Below are 22,144 nucleotides of genomic sequence, written 5' to 3'. Positions count from 1 at the left end.
GACCGGGTGACGAGGAAAAGCGAAGGACATTTTATGAATAGTACACCAGGAAGTATCAGGAAGATAAAACATTTCTCCATAGGATTATTTGGTCAGACAAGAGTATGGTTATAATAAATGGAATTTTTAACTGAAGAAATATCCAATATTGGTCAAGGGACAATCCCTCAATAAGCCGAATAGCTAGACATCAGCACCGTTTTGGTTTTAGTAAGTGGCTTGGGATTTTTGGCACATATTTAATAGGCCTCTTTTTTTACAATCGTGCGCGATTATCTATCGAACAGATTTCCGGAAAAATTGATAGGTACACATTCAACAGTTGCGTGGCCTCCTTGTTCGCCGGACATAACTGCGCTCGATTTTTTCTATGGGGGTATTTCAAAAACTGTGTTTACAACTGCGATTTTGAATCTGAGAATTAGCTGAGGAGAATAGTTCTTGAAGCGTTCAAGAGCATTTCACACCTGATATGTTAAGCGTTTTAAATTCGACGGTTAGATAACATTATCTGTGTTTGGAGAAAAGTGGTAATTTGTTTAAACATTATCTATAACCTAAATTAGTTTTTTTGAGTTTGTAGTTCTTAATTAATTTATTTAATTAACTAACATATGATGTACCTACATATATGAATAAAGTTTTTTTTAACCTGATTTGAATTTAATATTTTGGAACAAGAGTAATAACCGTCTAATCACATTGCAAGTATTGCAGAATCATATTGTCATATATCGTTGTATTCGTAATAAAATATACTATTTAATACAGGGTAATTTTTTTTACGCGCCATATGAAAAAATTGAGTTGACGGTGGTTTCTCCGAAACGAAACGTCGTACAGAACACCTTTCAACGCTGTTTTGTCGAATTAAAAAGTGGCCATTCTTTTACTAACGTCACAAAAATATAAAAATGAGATTGAAAAATTTCGGTTTTTTAGGCATATCTCCGGAACTACTTAGAATTTTGAAACTTTCTAGGCCTGAAAATACGCAACTTTTCTCTAATTTAACCAACTTTAACAAGCTTTCGAAAAATTAAGCAATACAACGGACGTTATATTGCTTGATTTTTCGAATTAACTTTTGACCTATCAGTTACATTTAAAATTGCAGTGGTATATTACTGTGATGCTCTCGAAATCCTGCCTGGAAATCAGATATTACTCAAACGGTTTCTCTAAGATTTTTGATAAAACTGGTAATAAATTAACAGGCTCTAAATCCGTAAATGTTTCTGGGTTGGAAATGGGTTAATCATAGATTGCTTGCTATTTAGAATCTAGAATTCCAAAATTTCGAAAAAAAAGGTTTTTTTGAGGAAGTGCTGAAGAGGCCTTAAGTTATTAGCTGAGAATCCCCCTCTGAACCTCCAAATCGCTGAGATTTAAATCTTTCATACTAAGAAGAAATTAATAATCTAAGAAAATAATTCTTATAACAGATACAAATGGACCAATTATTAGACTGTAGATAACCAAATGAAAGAAAAGTAAATTGTAGTGAAGTCATGAGAGAAGTGTTACCGAACCCGCTATACGCAAAAACGACGTTAAAAAGAGGGGGGTGGGAGGCAAAAAGCGGCGAATCAGGGACCGTGGAACCCCCGACAACGCGAAAGTTTCGCTCCGCACGTTGAAGTTTTCAAGCCAGTTCAGCGTTTAGTCGGTAAACGGACGCAATGATGAACGTCTGCGTTCGGGCTTCGCTACTTCAACAACTACATCGTTAAACAAACGCGAAAACGACAGTTTTTTTTTCTCTTTTTTTTTTTAAAACAATTTTTATTTGGTTTATTGTTGAGAGATTTTTTCTTTATGAATATTATTATTGTTTGGTGTTGAGGACTCTTTATGTGGTTGTGTTGTTACGATATTGAACTATACGGTTTATGTTTATGGAAGAATTTTGTTTGTTTATGGGTTGGTTTTGATGCTCTCGATGTTTTTTTGGTGAGTCAAATATAAATTATGAGTAAATTCTTCTCGTAGCATCTTATAATTATGTAATTATACCTAATTACACATAGGTGCATAGGGATTTATTAAACTTATGCCCTAATTTTCAAAATAAAAATAGTAACACCAACAATTATATTTAAATCATTTAAAGTCAAGTTATTCACGTGAAATTTCTTTAAAGAAAAACTTAATTCAGCTTAAATACGCAAAGTTAAGATATGATTTAACAAAACAGAATTTTAAATAAGCACTTTAATAATTAAATTTATTTTAAATAATTACGCTTGAGTGCACATCTACCTATGACACCACGTGATTTTAAGCAAAGTAGCCAATTTATTGCAAAACTTTAAATTTTATATTTATTTGAATAAAAAGAAACTAATAATAAAACGACTTTAATTATACAGGCCAAGTTGACCAATAGCTAGTTTTTTTTTAATAGGTATCAAGAATATAATTAATTCTTACATTTGTAAGTAAAAAACTCAACAAGTCTTCAGTTATTCAATATATAATATATATACCCTTAAAAAATTAAAAACTTATGAGGATATTTTATCCTATAAAAACTTAAATTAATTCCTTTACAAAATTATAAATTTAAATTCTTTAAAAGTATTAGGACAACTTTGAAACCTCACGTTTAATATCTCACAAAATTTTGTATGGAATGTTAATTTTAAATAAAATTATTTAAAAAAGTTAAAAAAAAAACTTTAAAATCTAATAGGAATTTTTCATTTTACAGCAGAACTTACTATACAATCTTAAATTTAAGTTAAATTAATTAAACATATGAAGAAAACTTGGAATTCTCATTAGAGGAATCTAAATCATGAGAATTCAATATGTTTGAATTCACTATAAATGCCTATAATAGTTTCCTAAACTAACAAAAATTCAAATGAATTTATTTAAAAGTATCACGAACCTAATTTTTAGATTTAAAAGAGTTTTACACCTTAAGAATGTCAAGGAAACTTTTAAATTTCATAATAATTGTTATAGACTCACAGGATTTATTATAAAATGTTTGATTATCATAAAATTGTTTAAAAATTCTAGTTTTAGGTTATTTTTTTTTACATTCCAAAAAGTAGGAACATGGAGAGTCTTGTATTGTTAATATTTATAAGGTTTAATTGTCACTAAAGAATGTTACTTGGAAATCAAAACAGTAAAAGTGTGCCGTTAATTGTAAAATAATTAGTCCGTTTAAGATGTCATTGAAATCACTAGAAATTAAATGTAAAAAAAATTACTTCAGTTATGAATTTTTCAAAAAAATCGCCAAGAATAATAATCTTTGCTATTTTGAAATTAAAAAAAAATTAACCTTAGGAATTTTAAAATATTGCATTAATATCACATATTCCGAAATTAAAATTATTTTAAATAATTATAAAGGTTCTTTGATTGGACATACACCATTAGCAGTGATATTTTTATCCAAGAGTTACTCAAGCTTTACTAAGTGCTTATGGTTATCTATGCCTTTACAAATAGTGAAGTACTAAATTTTAAAATTATTTTAAATATTTACCTTTAAGTGCATTTATACATATAAAAATCACGTGATTTTAAGCATATTGGCCATCTTATTGCAAAACTTTTAATTTTGTATTTATTTATATGAAAAGAAAATAATAACAAAATAACCTTATTAATACAAGCCAAGTCGAGTTATAGATATAATTTTTTACAATATTAAAAAAATTATTGATTTTTACCAAAGGGAGAAAAGCTTACAAAATCTTCAATTCTTCCACGTAACTTTATCTATAAACAAATTAAATACTTATTAGTTCAGTGTTGGATCTCTTGATATCTCTTTTCTTGAAACCTTTTATATGCTTTTTGGGTGATAACCTAGAAACCTGGATCTGTTTTTAAAATAAAGAATTTAAGGATGTATATTGCTTCAATAGACATTTATTTAAATTATTAAGAAGCTTAAGGAAAAGCTGATTTAGTTTTTTAAAACTTCAATATTTATCGTTATATTTAAGAAGAATTCTTTTAAAATTTAACGGTTTTACGTTTTTAAAAAAAATGTATAACCTTAAAATTTCAAAACTTTGAAAACCTAAAATTGGAGGTTTAATAACACAAAATATATCAATATTCTTAATAGTCGTATTGAGATGGAGGTTGTCTATACAGACTTTGAAGCAGCACCATAGGGTTTTATTTGTCATATAATTTGATATTTCTTATTTTCAAAATAATAATGGTAACACAATAATATCACATACTATTCAGAATGATTCAATTTCCAGTGATTCACGATGAAATTAAAAAAAAAAACTTTAAGTTCAAACTGATTATACAAAATTAAGATCACATTTAGAAAAGTATAAATTTAAAGAACTAATTTAGTTTTCAATTTTCTTTTAAATACTTACATTTGAGTGCACCTCTACATATAAAACTATGTGATTTTAAGCATACAAGCCATTTTGTTACAAAACCTTTTTTATTTATTTAGATTTAAAAATATTTAATAATAAAATTACTTTATTTATACAGGTAAAGTCAAACTATAGCTAATATTTTTTTAAATATTAAAAATATGGTTAATTTTTTACTAGTGGCGAGAAGGAACTCAGAAAGCCTCCAATTATTCAATATATGCTTAAAAAATTAAAAAAATTGAGAATAATACACCCAATAGAGACTTACATAAATTACTTTATAAGACTTTAAGTTAAAATTAATCTATTAAAAAATCTTAAGGAGACTCTAAATTCTCACACAAATTTAATATCTTAGAATTTCCTAGAATTTAAATTTTAAACAAAGGAGGAAATTTTGGATTCTCATAAGAGAGATCTTGTGAATACCTATAGTTTACTACAAAATTTACAATTTAAATTAATTTATTTAAAAATATCAAGCACTTCAGTGCTCACAGGGGTTTTGCATCTTAAAAATTTCAAGGAAACTTTGAAATCTCATGAAAATTTATTACCTCATGTTTTTATTTTTCTCATATTTCCTCGAATTTTAATTTAAAAAAAAAAATTATTTAAATTGAGGAGCGACCAAGCAAAACCAGATAAGCCATTATATAAAATTCCAAGATATCTACAAAAAACGTGCCAATAAGTTTTGATAGTATAGACCTTCTAGACAATATTTGGGTCCCTATTAATTAGTTAACATAAGAATTATTGCTAATTAAACTATCGATTGATTTGAGTAGGTATATTTAGTTTATTTTATAATAAAAAGTGATTGTTTTAATGTAGCACTAAGCTCTACACTTATAAAAAAGTAAAACAAGAATATACATATATTCACACGTTTATACTAAAAAACTTTTTTACTACAAAAAAAAGAAAAAAGTAGGAATTTTTTAAATTACAATCCTTCATTAAGAAGTAAAATAAAAAACTAATTACTATTATGGTTACACGTGTATTTTTTATTTTCTGAACACTACAAAAAGAAAAACATGAATCGCAACTTTACTTTTCTGTGGATTTATCTGATATTGAAATTTGTATTGTTGTTTTACTTAAATCTCAGTTCACCGTTGAATTTATCTAATGAAATGAAATAGGAATCCGTGATAAACTTATTTTTGTTAAAAAGTGGATCTATCTAGTTTTGCTTGACCGGTCCTTGTATGCAGGAAACTTTAAATTATTACAAGTCACCCTAAAATTTGATCAGTAAGTTCTTATAACACTTTTGACACATTTTTATTACAAAATACATAATAAATTTGAATTTATTAAATGACTAAAAGCCATTTATTTAGAAAAATGCTCCTGGGATTACCTCTCTTCTATAGACATAAGATAAATACAGTACGAGTCTCTAACTTGGAACAAATTCACTAAATCAAACTTTATTTTAGTGTAAAAAAATTTATACAAATGACGTTATCGATAATTTTTTTAAATGGCAATCCTGTTCCTGTAATGACTATTATTAAAGGGTTTAACAAGTTAAATATGCAAAATTTTAATTTTTCATCCCTGTCTTTTAAAAGACAATAATAATTCATATTATTAGTATTAATTGCTTAAACTCGATTACACTGAAACCGAAATTCAAGGCTCCATTTATAATATTTAAAATCCCATTTAAACTAATAATAACATCATATTATCTAACAATTATTTTGCTATTTAACTTTCTCCACTTAAAATAATGCTAATTAAATGCCACTCTTTTATTATTGGTTTTTTCCTTATTATTTGATTATCTTTCAGCAGTGATCTTTTAAAACTTTCCAAGCCTTAATTCAGTATATTAATTTATTAAAAAAAAAATATCTTTACCTTTCATTTTATCAAAACGCGAGCGCCATTTTCCCTAAAATATTAAATAAGCCACCTATATTCGGGCAAATATTGGCGTAATCCAGCCGAAAAACGCAAAGACACAATTGTACATTATATCTTGTGCAAACCGACTTATCAAAGGTAATTTTGTATATACAGATGGTTGACAATTTGTGTGTTTTATTAATAATAACATATTAGGAGTTTTCCTTTTTGGGAAAGTTGACAGTTACGTAGCATAATGTTTTCAAACATTAAAGAGGATTCAAAGATAATTTATAGTCTTTTTGCCTATTTTTTTATCTCAAATTACTCCGCTTCCTACTCAGAGAAGTCGAAAATTATACATAAATTTTTAGAATAGTTAGAAAATATTTTGACTTTTACGTAATGTGGAGCTTTAAAAGTGCATTTTAGAGTAAAAAATAACAAATATGTAAAGAGTCAAAATTTGTAATTTCAATAATAACTATATTTTTTTTAATTTCAAAGTTTTATCAAAATTCTTAAGGGGATTTAAAAAAATGAAACATTTATTTTTTTGTTAAAGTTTATAATTTAAAATCTTTAGTTGATTCCTAATTGAAAATCTTCTTGAAAATTTTCAGGTATTTTAATAATTTTTATTTTAAAAGCATTAGAATATCTAAAATTTAGGATTTTTTCACTTAATTTTTAAGCATATAAAAAAATTAATTTTAAAAAAATATGAAAACAAACATGTTAGGTCAACAAAATTTAATTTGACTTATTTACATTTACAATTTTTTGTATTTTTTCAAAATTATTGAGAAAAATACTCATGCGTTTTCTTCCATTTCCATTATTTTTTCCTTCATTTTTTTTCCTATAACCTGCCTTTAAATCGCTATTTTAAAACTCCTGATCGTAATCAATTTGCATAATTCTGCAAAACCAAAAGTTTGAATATATATAGACCATAGGAAGTTGGAAATTCAATTTTGAAAAATCCTCATTTGCCTGGAATAAATTCAAAAGTACCATTGACTAAATAAAAAATAAGAAACTAGGCGAACGTAACTTCAAAATCTTTCCTAACCGTTAAAAGTGAATTAAAAAATGTCCTCAAATGCCTGGAAATTGGGTGAAATGTTTAATTCATTCCAGGCAGTTGGAAATTCAATTTTGAAAAATCCTCGTATAGTAATAGGCTTATTATAAAGAGGTTATCTACCGATTAAAATTTAAAATGTTCAGTTAAAATTACATTAAAATTTATAGTACGAAACAAATTTAATACATAAATAACATAAAACAAGAACTTTTCTGGTCCATGTGTCTCATGTTGAAAAACAAGGATTTTGCAGAATAATTTTTAACTGGTAAGTTATTTGGGGTGGGTGGGGGGTGTAAGGGTAGTCTTAATGAAAAACGTTTTTATTGCATAAAATAATTGCCTTAAAAGAAAAAAAATTAATTTATTAAATAGATGAGTAATCATCTGTTTGTGCATATAAAAAAATTTTAATTTACAATATAGATTAGATTAAAACTTCTGTTTTATCCCCCAAATAATTTTTAACACCGAACCGCTAACTTCATATAAATTGAAGACATTTAACAGAGAGTTACAGTGTCAAAAGCTTTTGCTAGAATTACTGCCGATTTTTTTTTGTCAGTACAGCATCGAGGCATTTTTGCAGAAAGTTGATGATGATTGGCAAAAAACGAGACGTCGTATTACAAATCTAAAAACACGGTCACGTAGCACGAAAAAGTGCCAACGCAAAAGTGTAAGTTATTTTAAAATCGGATAAGAAATAAGCACAGAAAAAAATAAATTTTGGATTCTTTCGAATATGTTCGGAACTATTTGGACCATTGGCAATTTTGCAGAAAGTTGATGATGATTGGCAAAAGAAGAGACGTCGTATTAAAATACTAAAAATACCATCATGTAGCACGAAAAAGTGGCAACGCAAAAGTGTAAATTATTTTAAAATCGGATAAGAAATAAGCACAGAAAAAAATTAAATATATTTTTTAAAATTTTGGATTCTTTCGAATATGTTCGGAACTATTTATATAATTTAAATTTTTTTAATATTATATTGTTTAGCTCATAAGTTCTCCATTTTGCCCCAATTTACCTATCTTCGTATCTTTTATAAATTCCGAGATTCCGATGTTAAGGGTCGGATTGTTTCTGTACGCATGTTAATATTTTATATTTTGAGCAAAAATTTAAATACTTCTATTTTAGTTTTTTACGTTTATAGATTGTACATTTTTATTTATAATTTTTTAATTTTTTTAAAAACATGTTGAAGTTAGATATCAATAAAGCAATATTTGACTTGACTTATTCTCAGTTTTAGTGGGTCTAATGCATATTTTATTTCTTATAAGAGATAGATGTGAGTGAGAGTACATATAACAAAGCGGTTTTTAATATTTGCTTCAATAAATTAAAACCAGTAAGATTTCAATTTATTAGGGATTCTTATTGAGCTGTACCACATAAACTCCAAGTAGCATCCTAAAAGTATAAACAAAAAACTAATCTATAAGAACCTCGACGTTATTAAGACATTTTCATTACTTCCTCCGAAATGTAATTAAGCGAGGCGAACCATCACGACTGGCCCCGGCGAAAAAATCAATTATTCGCCTTAAAACGAAAAAACTGTCCACGCCATCATTAAAACAAAACCAAAACTTGGACCGACCAAGACGAAAACTCGTCTTGTTCGCTGATGACTATAGATGCTCGTACCTTAAGCAGTGCTCGCACCTGCAAACGAACCACCTTCGTCGATCTCATTCATCATATTATAATACTAGCATAATTTTATAAGGTACGATGCCTAATTATTTATGCGCATAAAGTTTTACATGCAACTCATTTGTTAACATGTTTCCACCATCTAACTTTTACATATCTGGGCACGCATGTTTCGTTTAAGTTTAGTTGGAGCCTTAAGTTTAAACTACGTACCGATAAGATATACCGGGTAAGGTAAGAAATCTAATTAGGACTGCGCCGGTGCACGCCGAACCGTGAACTGGCGGTCAGAAAAAAGCTGTCAATTAAAATTATTTGCTCCAGCAACTCAAAACGGTATCTATTAATATTTTTTAATTATAATTCTTTAATACATCATACTGAAGGAAAAATACAACGGGTTTGTGTGGGTTCAGCTAGGCGGTTTACGTAATCACCTGCTGTCAACGAGGATGGCTACGTGTATTAATAATAACACTGAAAAATCTCGATGTTTATTAATTATAAAAAAAATTGGTATTAAAATATTAATTTTCGGAAAAGTTAAATGGAATAAAAACACGTATTCAGTGTAGTACATATATTAACATCTGCCTAGCGCTTTCCTATAAAAAAATTATCTATTACTCTGAAGTTATGACTCAGTTGTCAGGAATATATAAGCAATTTTCTAGGATTTAGTTCCTAAAATGCAAGGAAAATACCTGTGCAACAATAAAATAACCGTGAATTTATGAATCCAACTATCCGGATTTAAAGAGGGGTAATTCATGGTCCAAGCATCTGCGATAAAGGTGTGACTTTACTGCCTGGGTTTAAAAAAATTATCAATTTATCATTATTTCACTCAACTGCCTGAAATCACTAAAAAATATTTTATGGATGACGTGCCTGGCATATTAAAATATTCCTGAATTTTTCTTTGAATTTTCTGGAATAATAAAAGCAGTAATACCCATATCCCAATATATAAAAAAAATGTATGACTAGTGCTTCCGTTTTAAGATCTTTATTGATTCTGCAACTGATACAGCGCATAGCATTTATAATTTAGTTTCATTTACTATTCCTGTTTACCAAAAGAAAAAAAAAGTGAAATGTGATCATAATCATTACCTAAATTGACCGCACTTGCCGATGTACGTTTTGCTTAGTGTATACGTTTTTAAAAAAAAGGGCCATTTGAATAACGATGTTCTTTGGTATGCCTGGATGTTTGTTTAAGTAAAATCGTTTTTTAATAAGTAGGTAATTTGCATTTTTTTAAAGTTTTTTGCAAATAATTTGTAGTTTAACTTTTTTAAATTCTAGAACTGATACATTTTTGAGAACTGACGAAATTCAATTCATTAAAAGCCAATTATTACAAAATTAGGCTTAGATCTAAGTTACAATAATAATAAGTTTTAATATAGAAAAATAGACCCGATTTGGTAATAAAGAATTTATTGATTTATTTATTATTAACTCAAGGAATCAATGAATTCTGCGTTATTAGCAAAAGGAAGCCTTTGTCCACTACTTCATATTGAACTACCTGAAGGATTTGATTTTTTAAATTTTAGGTAATCATTAACATTAATCCTCTAAAGTTCTTAAAAAATCAATTATAAAAAAAATTATTTAAATCCCTATAAAAATTTTGATTTTATTCCAGGCAGATGATCACGGCAATACTTGTCCTCGTCCTAACTGTCCGAAAGAATTTAGTTTTTATTCCACACAGGTAATAACTAGATGATGTGTGTTAATTTCAAAAATTTAATTAAAAGAAATGCTTTAACTTCGGCTTAAAAGTGAAAATATTGCTGGACTTTAAAAAACTTGAAAATATAGGATATTCTGATTCATTTAGGAGATTTGACTTGACTCAACCTACTGATTTTCTCTTTTTAAGAAAAAATATATCAACTGCTTGGAATAGTTTTTATTTTATCCCAGGAGTTTTCTTACTTAGTTGATGACTACATTGCTTCAATTATCCAAAAGAATGTTATTCTTATTTCAGGCACTTGATCGCGATAATAATTCAACTACCAAAAAAGTAACCGTAATAACTTATTTACGAAAAATTAAAGTCGTATACATGTTATGTTATGCACTAAAATCTGCATTTTATTTAATAAGGCCTGCGTTAATGGCGAAAAAAGGCATTAGAGAATTAGGATACTTTATATACCTGGAATAATTTTATTTCTATTCGAGGCAATTGATGGCGTTAATCTTCTTAAAAAGTTTAATTAAAAAAAAACAGCTTTAACTGCCTGGAAGAATTTTATTTTTATTTCAGGCAGTTGATGCCATCAATCTTAAATCAGAAATTCATATAAAAGAAGTAGGAGGAGTTATCTTGAACATTACCCTCAAATCTCTAAGCAAAAAAGATGTTCGTATCCATTTAAATTATGCAATTTAATTCTGGAACACGGTATTTTTGCCAAAATTGTTCTAAGCAGTGACCATAAGGAAGCGTTTAAATTAGTAGTAGAATTAAAACATGCAGGCCCTATAGTGTGTTTATATATTGGAATATCGGTATTACTGCTAGTACTATTTCAGGCAATTTAAAAAGAAAATTCATTTATTGTGCCGAGAACTTAATCGATAAATAATTTCTCATTCATTCCAGGCATTTCAGTAAAATAGTGATAAGTTTAAAACTCAAAGTATTTTTTTTATCCCAGGCAGTAAAGTCATATCTTAATCGCAGATACTTGGACCATGAACTACCCTCTTTTAATCCAAATAGTTGGATCCACAATATTATGATTATTTAATTTTTCCACCTATGTTTTTCTTGCATTTAATATACTAAATTCTGATAAATTGCCTATATAATCGTGGATTATTTTTAATAGAAAGTTTTTATTTTATCCCAGGAATGTCTTTACTGAGTTGATTACGACAATACTTCAACTGCCAAAAGAATAACTGTAATAACTTATTTACGAAAAATAAAAAAACTAAAGTCGTATACATGTAAGTTATGCACTAAAATCTGCATTTTATTTAATTAGGCCTGCGTTATTAGCGAAAAAAGGCATTCGTCGACTATATAATGTTGAACTACCTTAAAGAATTAGGATACTTCAATTACCTGAAATAATTTTATTTCTATTTCAGGCAATTGATGGCGTTAATCTTCTTAGAAAGTTTAATTAAAAAAAAAACAGCTTTAACTGCCTGGAAGAATTTTATTTTTATTACAGGTCGTTGATAATATAAATCTCAAATCAGAAATTCATATAAAAGAAGTAGAACATTACCCTCAATTCTCTAAACACAAAAATATGGTCGTATCCATTTAAATTATGCAATTTAATTCTGGAACATGGTATTTTTGCCAAAATTGTTGTAAGCAGTGACCATAAGGAAGCGCTTACATTAGTAGTAGAATTAGAATATACAGGCTCTATAGTCTTAACTACTCAAAATCATGAAAAAAATATTTTCTTCCTTTTTCATTAGGATTTATACTTTACGAGTCCATTGGAACTGTAGATTTTATTTCTTTCAGGTAGCTTAGTAAAAAAGAAAATATATTCGTATCCATTTAAGTTATGCATTGTATTAAACGTAAACTGTTTGCGTAGAAAGATTGCAGTTTTTAATTGTCATGATTAATTTTGCAAAGTGTTTATTGTCCATTTATGTTAAGACCTTGTCTATTTAAGTAAGAAAATTCCTGATGTATCTTTTGTGTGATGTTTTAATTGTTAAGTTCTGACAAACCCTAAAGTTTTACAAAAAAGTTAGTTTAAACAGACGAAACTTACATTTTCAAAAATATTTTGCCCATTTTCATATAGCCAACAACTCAACTAAGTGTGGTCTCATTGCCACAACTAACAAAGCCCAAACACATATTTTTGTTAAGTGAGGGCACCAATATTTGCCTAGAAGACATACGGCACATGACAGCATATTTAAGTATTATACGCATACATAAGACGAACCTTGGGTGCTTATGTAAAGCCAAAGATCAATATTGGTTTCACTTAGTAAAACAAACGCAAACTACGTGAAGGTTCGTGGTGTTTGGTGTACGAAAACCTCGTTGCGGTATCGCTGGCAGCATGTTATAGTTTACCTTCTGAAAAGATGACACTTATTCCTAGGTATTAAGTGGTCATTTTGTTCTTGAAGATAAAATCCAGTCTTTGACATTTTTCACAATTAAGTTTCGACCGGCATGATTATAAATAAAACTTCGCAGAGAGCAATTTAGCTGTTTAAACGAAAAAAATTTCCTATGAATGAAATGTTAAAATAGTTCATCAAATCATGGATGTTTTTGTGTACAGACTATAATACGGAATTCAAGATGCATAATTTAAATGTATGCGAACATATTTTCTCTTCGGAAGAAACCCAAATTTCTGGATGAAATTTTGATTTTTTTAGCTATAGTGGAATATGATTTGCTATATGCACCCAACTGCCGGGAAGAAATTAAAAAATTTCTTAGCAGATGAATCACAAAAAATTATGCTGCAGTTAAACAATTTTTATAGTTAATTAGGATCCAATTCAATGCTTGGAGAAATATTTTGTTTTTTCCAGGCAGCTGTGCATAAGACAAAGTCAGAGAGAGCTACAGGCTCCAATTCGATTATCTAGATGAAGGATTTTTTCCTGGCAGAAGGAGCTAATTTAGCTACTAGGAGAATGTTGCAAATATTTTTTGTAAAAACTAAGAACGTTTAACTGGTTTACAGAGAGCTATAGACTCGAATTCAAGTGCCTGGAAAATTGTTATTTGTTTCTTCCAGGCAGTTGAGCATTGTAGACTAAGAATTTTAAATTTTTTTTCCTGCATACCAAGAAAGTTTAACCAGCTTACAAATTCAAGTACCTGGAAGAATATTTTGTTTATTCCAGGCAGTTGAGTATTCTAGATCAAGTCACAGAGAGCTCCAGAATCCACTTCAATTACCTGAAAGAAGGATTTAGTTTTTCCAGGCATAAGGAGCTAATTTAACTGCTAGGAGAGCTTCTAAAGTTTTTTAAGACTCACGTTTTTTAACGGTGAACGTTTAGTTCACAGAGAACTACAGACTCTAATTAAACTACCTTAAACATCTTTAAATTTATTTCTTTACTAAATTATTTCATTTCATTTCACACAGGTGCTTGGGAGAGTTTTTATTTTATCCCAGGAATTTTTCTCTTGAGTTAATGACGTCAATCCTTTAATTATCCAAAAGAATGTTGTTCTTATTCCGGGCAGTTAAATACGATAACACTTTAACTGCTGGAAGAACAATTGACCAAAAATTTAAAAAAAATGTCGTATGCATTTAAGTTATGCATAAAATCTGCATTTTATTCAATTAGGTCTGCGTTATTAGTAAAAAAAAACATTTGTCGGCTATTTAATGTTCAACTGCCTGAAGGATTTTTTTAAATTCCAAACAATTAATCACTGCGACACTTCAATTGCCTGAAATAATTTTATGTCTATTGCAGGCAATTGATTACGTTTATCTTCTTAAGTAGTTTTTACTTTTAAAGGGGCATTCTAGTTTTCTCTCATCTAATTTAACTGCATCAAATGATAATGATGAGTTAAGTGCATTTAATTAGATTATATACAATCCCAAATTTAACTGGCTGAAAAAAAAAATTGAACGATGATTAACTGAATCAAACTCAAATACCTGGAAGAAAGTTTTTATTTTGCCAACCATTTTCATAGTATTTCATTGTTGCAGCCCGCAAGAAGCTTTTACACAGAAAATTCAGTATATTTTTTCAACACATAAAGGGTACAGGCAACACTTAATTGAAATATTTAGAAGAATTTTTTTTTTAAGTATATAATTAGTTACCTGTGCCTATAAAGCACTAGACCTTTATAGATTAACTGACCTGCCTGGAAGAGGTTATACCTCAGTCGACCTTAGTTCAACCTATTCTAGGATTGCATGTTCTTAAATGCCCTCCAGGTCATTAATGACATACTCTCTTACTTCTTTAGTAAAAATATAAGCTTTTTGGAATCCTGGTGTTAATTAATAGTTTTCTTGAGGTAAATGTAAAAAAGAAATATGGCTGAAGGCTGTTTTTTCTGAAAAAGTTGAATACTCAGGTTTCCACAGAATCCTGGGATAAGTGAAAACTTTCTTCCAAGTAGTTTAATGAGAGTGTGAGATATTTTTTAATCTGGATAAGTATACTGAATTGTCTAAAAAAATAATCATATTTCCTAACTAAATTGCTAACTGTTATGTTCCTTTGTAAGCCAACTAACAAAAATTAAAAAAAAATCCATATAATTGAACTTTGTATTTGTATCTCTCTTTCAGCCGATCAAATGCATTTGAAATTCCTAGAAGAAGTCTTTGAATTTTTCCAGAATGTTTGATTGAATTTATTTATACAGGGAATACAGGTTCAATCAAGTGCTTTTAGCCGCCTGGAAGAAATAACTCCTTTGGTTAATAATCGACCTGACTACCTAATTTCTGGAAGAAGGAACAAACTTTCTTTCGTACAGTTAGCGTCACACACATTTCTTCACCTGCAAGAAATTAAAAAAAAATCTACATTTGATTTTTTTTTATTTTGCAAAAAATGAAGGTTAAATGCATAACTTTAATGGCTACTTTACTTATCGTCTTTTTTATACAGCATTAGTTTAATTTTTTCTTGACTTTTGCTTAGAAATCCGTTTAAATTTGACATTTTCGCCAATATATGCATACAGGGTGTGCCAAACGAAACAGACATCTGCTTTTTGAGACACCGTTTACGTAACAAAAAGGGACCAGCACATTAATTACGAGAACTGTTCTCTTAATACATCTCACACAGAGTGAGGAATGTTAAATAGGCCTAATTACATCTAAAGCAAGATGCCAACTATTGTAAGCTGTACCAAATATGGTTCGACACGGTGGCGAGCAAAAAAATATTAATCATCCGGTAATGACAGGCGGTGGTGTTAAAAAAAAGTACCGCGTGTTTGTCAATCGGGTTTCGAATAGAAGTAGTAAGGTGCTGGTAACAAAGCAACAAACTCCGCGGGAGTCGATTCAGACCCAATAACGTTTTAAATAAGGTAGTCTAATAGGAGCGACGGTGGGTACTTTTTTATATATATATATAAGAATGAACAGTACCATTGCGGCAGCTAACAAGCGTATTATGTTTTTGTACCCGGTAGAATGTCGAAACATGTGGTTAACAAATGATTGTCTTATTTTTCAGTTCCCGAGTCCGGTAGTCGTCGTCTGATTTGGCCGCCTGATATTGCTTGTAGTTAATGATCCTGCCAGTCATACGTATTACAAATGCAATGAAAAAATCTATATTTAAAATGGATATTATCTCCAAGAAAGCAATTACCATAAGAGTGTTTTTTAAACATTACGAGCTCTAAAAATTATCACTTGTATTTTTAGTATATTTATTTAGCCTATAAAAATCATAAGAATGCATTTGAGAGCATACTTAACCCAACCGATTTATAGAGAAAATGTTGATGTGACTTACTGCCTGGAAGAAAGTTTTAATTTACTCCAGAATTCTCAGGAAATTCTGGATTTAATTTATTAGTCAAGTTACAGAGTACATCTACATCCATACCAAGAAAAGTATTATCTAACACCAGGATTTTAAAAGTTTCACATGGTCACTAAAGAGGTCAGAGGCTATGTAATTAAAGTCTTGGAAAACAAAAGTCAATTCTAGGTTGAATTTACGTCAATCGATGTACAGCCTCTTCCAGGTAGTTGAATAAAGGTCTCCTGCTCTTTGTGCACAGAGAAGTAATTGGCTACTTGAAAGAATATTTTCAAAATATTTTAGCTCAGTGCTGGTACTTTCTGTAAGTTCTATGTGATAATAAAATACTAGTAAAAGAAAAAATAAACCTGTAGATCACCTTCAAGGAAGAAATTTTTTTTTTGAGGCAGTGAAATTTGGAGGTCTTTGTGACGAAGTTGGGTACAATTAAGTGCCTGAAAAGAGCTTAAAGGTAGTTAAAGTAAATGGCAGAAAACTAGAAAATAAAAACCATTTTCCTGGTACCTAAGTTGAAGTCTGTAGCTCTCTGTTACTTGGTCTAAAATTTTCCAGGTACTTGAATTAGAGGCTATAGTTTTCTGTAAAATGGCTAAACGTACTTAATTTTAAGGAAAAGCAAATTCACCTAGTAGTTAAATAAGCTCTTTATATCTAGAAAAAATAAATCCGTCTTCCAGGTAATTGAATTCAAGTCTGTAGCCCTCTATGACTCTATGAAGAAACAATATTCTTCCAAGTACTGGTCTTGGAGTCTGTAGCTCTCTGCTACACGTAATTCCTTTTCAGAAAAATATATTATATATAATGCCTGGCAGAATATATAATAAATATTATATATTCTGCTAGGCATTTTGAGCTAGTTTAGCTCAAAATGCCTGAAAAAATAAATCCTTTTATCCATCCATTAAAATCCATTAAATTCTGTAGCTCTCGGTGACTTGGTTGGAGTCTGTAGAGTCTCTAAGCAAGTCCGTACTCTTAGTAATCTAAATTAGTTTATCTTATGCTTATAATTTTATAAGAACTAAAATTATTAAGCAACAACTTCAATCATGTGGTTACAATGCTTTTTTTATGGTGGTTAATTCTTTTTATTCCTTTTTTGGTTGCATAATCGAATGTAATTTCAAGCAATAAAGTTTTCCTTAAAATTGTACGGAATTTAGTTTTTTTTGAGGCAATTAAGTTAATTTTAAATTTCTCGGTAATAGTCTTTTCGAAAGGTTGATTTTTTTTTTCTTTTTAATAAGACATGAGAGTTTTTTCGTTTATTTTAGTCTAGACGATTAAAGCCATTTTCAAATACCTTTAAAGCAGCTTTTTTTCAGAAACTTGATCGGTTTAACTGCCTGGAAGATTTTTTTTTTAATTTTGTCTAAGCAGTTCAATCCATTTTTGATTCCATTTTCTGGAAATAGTTTTTTCTCAGACACTTACGTTCTAACGGGACCTCGGATCTGGAAAATACTTTTTGTCCATTTTTTCCAGGCAATTATCCCCCAGCAGCATTTTTTTCCAAACAATAGATTCTTCCTCTTTAAATAGGATTTTCAATAATTCTTGAAAGATTTTTTTACATTACCGTCTGAACCATTAAAACCAGTTTCATATACTTTGGAGGCAGTTTTTATTTCCAGGGATTTAATTTTTTCCTTAAATTGAATTTCAATTTTAAATCTATCTTTGATTCTTTAGAAGCAGTTTTTTTCTTAAAAACTTATTTTTTTTTTTAAATATGGCTTCAAATACGTTGAAAAATTTGTTTTCATTTCCATCCAGACAGTAAAAGAACGATTTAAGATACCTTGAAAGCAATTTATTTTTCTAAAGGTATTTGCGTTAGGTCTATTTTAAATTCGTTGTAAACAGTTTTTTATCAGAAAAATAAAATTTTCCTATTAAATAGGACTTGCTAGGCAATCGAATCCATCCTAAATTCTTTTAACGCAGTTATTTTTCTTAAAAAATTGATTATTTCTCTTTAATTACAGCTTCAAGTACTTTAAAAACATTTTTTTTTTCGGTTTTATCCAGACAGTTAATCCTATTTTAAAATACCTTAAAAGCGTTTTTTTTAGACTAGAACTTGATGTTTTTTCTTAAATAGGATTTGAACCGCCTGGAAGAATATTTTTTTCTCAATTCCTCTAGGCCACTTAATTTGGAGTTGAATTGAAGTTTGTAGCTGCAGTCTGTGACCTAGTCTGCTTATAAAGTGCCCAACTGCCTGGAAGAAATAAATAATTCTTCCAGGAAAATAAATTCCCATCTGTGGTTTGCTGTGACATGATCTAAAATATTCAACTACGTCGAAATAAAACAGAATTATCTTCCAGGCAATTGAAATAAAATCTGAAACTCTCTGTGACTTTCCTGAAACACGAATGAATGCTTCTTAAGAAATGAAAGAAAAAATAAATAGCTAAAAATATTTAAAAAAATTCCAGTTTTTTGGAAAGCATGAAAAAAAGTCAAATGCCTAGAACAAATTTTAGATTGGTCCACAGGCCTGGAAAAAGCAAAAAAAATATTTCCAAACTCTGAGAAAATACCAAACCCTTATAACAATTTCGTAGTTAAAAGTAGTTAAACGTTTTTCCTTTTTTAAGAAAAAAATTGAAAAAATCTCCAACGACTTCCAAAGAGCAACAAACAGCCCCCAATTTATATTTCAATTAAAATAACTCACCTGAAATAAAGTAGGTTCATACCCATTTAAGTTATGCATTCATTAAGAGTAACTATAATTTTTTTTAACAGTTGGCGTCTCGTTTAAAACCAATTAAGCTTATTAAACATTTCACAATTTTTGTAAAATCAATACCGATAATTAGGCAGATTTAAACAAGAGACCCATAGGATATTCCTAAAAACCAGACATTTAAATGCTTTCCACTAACCAATTATCATAAGCTCCAAACTCCAATTTTAGTTGGTTGACTTGAAATCTGTAAGTCAGTAGAATAAAATAGACTCTAAATCAATTGTTTGGTGGAATGTTTTGAGCTCTATTTTCCAGAAGCCAGTAGGGTAGATCAGACTCTAATTCAATTATTTGGAAAAAATATACCAATTTCTTCTAGACATTTAAGTATGCTTAACGAGAATATAGAGGGCACTAAATTCTAATTTAAACTGCCTGGAAAATGTCTGTTTCCTATTACAGGTCGTTAAGGGTATTTTCCCAAAAGGCACCAGTATCTAGTTTAACTGCCTGTAAGAAAGTTTCGATTTATTTTGTTACTTAAGTAGCTTTGTAAAGCAGTATTCTTTATACTTCAAATAATTTTTCTTAGAACAGCACTTTTAATTTTTTTCAGACAGTGGAGGTTTTTCAGTTAGAGTGGATCCATCATCACTCACAATCAAACGAGTCCTAGATAAAAACTTCCAAAGAGTGCCAGACTATTAATACACCCCACAATTTATAGCTCAAACTGAAATAACTCATCTGTAGTAAAATAGGTTCATACCCATTTAAGTTATGCATTCAATATGCGTAACTATAATTTTTTTTGCAACAGTTGGCGTCTCGCTTAAAGCCAATTAAGTCCATTAAATATTCCACGCTTTTTGTTAAAACAATACCGATAATTATGCAGATTTAAACATGAGACTCAAACGGTGTCCCTAAAAAAAACCACGCGGTACGGTAAAATCTGTTTAAATTTATAGTTGCTAACATAAATCTTAAGCGTGTTCCTGGACAATACTATAATTCACATAAAACAGTGAAAATAAATGAAGTTTTAACAAGTTACGAGCCGTTAACCTGTCTAAATAATCATATATTTTCCTGAAAAGTGTGGGAAAATTGTTCTCGAGTACAATGAGAATTATTTTGGCATTTGTTATGTAGTTTAAATTGTAGAGATAAAGGGGCAAAAATGTCGAATAGAACACATGCATACGAGAATTTTTTATCACGTTACATGACTCGTACATAATTCTAAACATCCACGTCTGGGTTATTCGATATGTTTTCCGCTGGCAGTCGTGTTAAGTAGATTTTTTCTTATCTTTTATAACACCTCTCTAAGTGAAATATGATATTTTGATTACCTTAGTAGGTGTTAAATTAATTTTTCGTCACTTAGATTCTTGTAATGCCGAGTTGTCATATCTGTTGAGTGTAATAAATCAGGTGTGAGGCAACATCTTTTATAGGCATCTTGGTTGGTATAAAATGTTTTTTTAATGTAGAAAAAGAAGTATTTTTAAAGCATAGGCATAACTGTATCTCCTTAGAGTCGAATTTTTAGAAAATACATTGCATTATTAATAAGAGTTCTTTAGGCAGAATTAAAAAAAAATTGCATAGGCAGTCGAGCTAATTTTACTCTACCTAGAAAACATTCTTTTTTTTAGGCATTTAAATATTAGCTTATAAATAGCGTCAGAACTCAATTTAGCCTCAACCCCAACCAAATTCAATTTAATTGCCTGAAATAAAGTTTGTATTTTTTTAGGCATTCTATAAATGGATATTTAGCTCAAAATTAGATTGAGAATAAGTCGTATTGTCTATAAGAATATCTGCATTTATTCCAGGCAGTTGCCAGCAAACAAGCACGACCTTTAGCATAACTTTACAGGATTTGAGGCACACTTTCAAAGCAAGGGTTTGTAAAGCATTTTTGCTTTCTTTTTCTCTACAAAAAAACCTAAATTTTAAAGGCTGTTTTATCAAACAGTTGTTTGGAACTTAATATTACCGCAACTCGAACTGACCTCAATTCTACCACCTGGAATTTTTTTTGTCCAGACAGTTGAGTGTACTTAACCAGAATACTGAAAGCACTTAATAGTGAATTTCTTGGAAAATGTCAGTGTTCTTTTACAGGCAGTTGAAGGTTTTTTTACCAAAAGACACCAGGGTCTAATTCAACTACCTGGAAGAAAATTTTTTTTGCCATTTTAGTATCTTCCATTGGTAGTACTGCTTGTAAAGCAGTACTCCTTATGCTTCAAATAATTTTAAAACTGTACTATAAAGATCAGTAAAAGACAGCAGGCACTTACTTAGTTGCCTAGACTAATGTTTTTATCCTTCTAGGCATTCCACCAGCAAAAGGTCCAAGTCCATGTTCCAATACAAACTTTCTGAAAAAATTAGTTTTCTTTCTACAGACAGCTAAATATATTTAAAGAGGTCACAAATTTTTAAATTATCAGTTTGTTTGCCTGGAAAAAAATCTTCAGATATTGAATGCTTTCCATTGTCCAATTGCTTAGACATGAGACTCAAATTTCATTTAACTACCTTAAAAGAGTTAACTTAAATTAAAGTAGCTAAAGTAGATTGCTGTAGGTCAGCAGGGTACTCATGACTTTAATTCAATTACCTGGAAGAGTACTTTTATTGCTTCCAGGCAATTTATCACCATAAAACGAGATCCAAGCAGCAAATGAAATACCCGTAAGAATATTAGGGTTTATTTAGGTACTTAAATATATTCACAGCGAAATTTGCATAATTTATCAACCTTATTGTCTGGAAAAAAATCTTGAAGTATAGAACGCAATTTCTGCTTTCTTTCTTTTCTCAAAAAGCGTTTCTTCATTAAGCGTTACGCGCGTGGACTTCATTATGGGCACTTTTGTCAGG

At 29.4% G+C, this 22,144-nt stretch overlaps 1 protein-coding gene across 2 annotated transcripts in view; it reads left to right on the top strand.

The window, feature by feature from the left end:
• The first annotated feature begins 1,670 nt into the window (after nt 1-1,670).
• LOC126735310 (zinc finger and SCAN domain-containing protein 10) overlaps nt 1,671-22,144 on the top strand; it is a 129,489-nt gene continuing 109,015 nt past the window's right edge. For both annotated transcript variants that reach the window (XM_050439259.1, XM_050439258.1), the window contains exon 1: nt 1,671-1,953. The gene's annotated coding sequence lies outside the window, so the exon portion shown is untranslated. The remainder of the gene's footprint in view (nt 1,954-22,144) is intronic.

The sequence above is a fragment of the Anthonomus grandis genome, chromosome 4 (genome assembly GCF_022605725.1).
Source record: "Anthonomus grandis grandis chromosome 4, icAntGran1.3, whole genome shotgun sequence".
Lineage (NCBI taxonomy): Eukaryota > Metazoa > Arthropoda > Insecta > Coleoptera > Curculionidae > Anthonomus > Anthonomus grandis.
The sequence above is the reverse complement of the archived record's forward strand: the minus strand, read 5'-3'. Positions and strand labels throughout refer to the sequence as shown.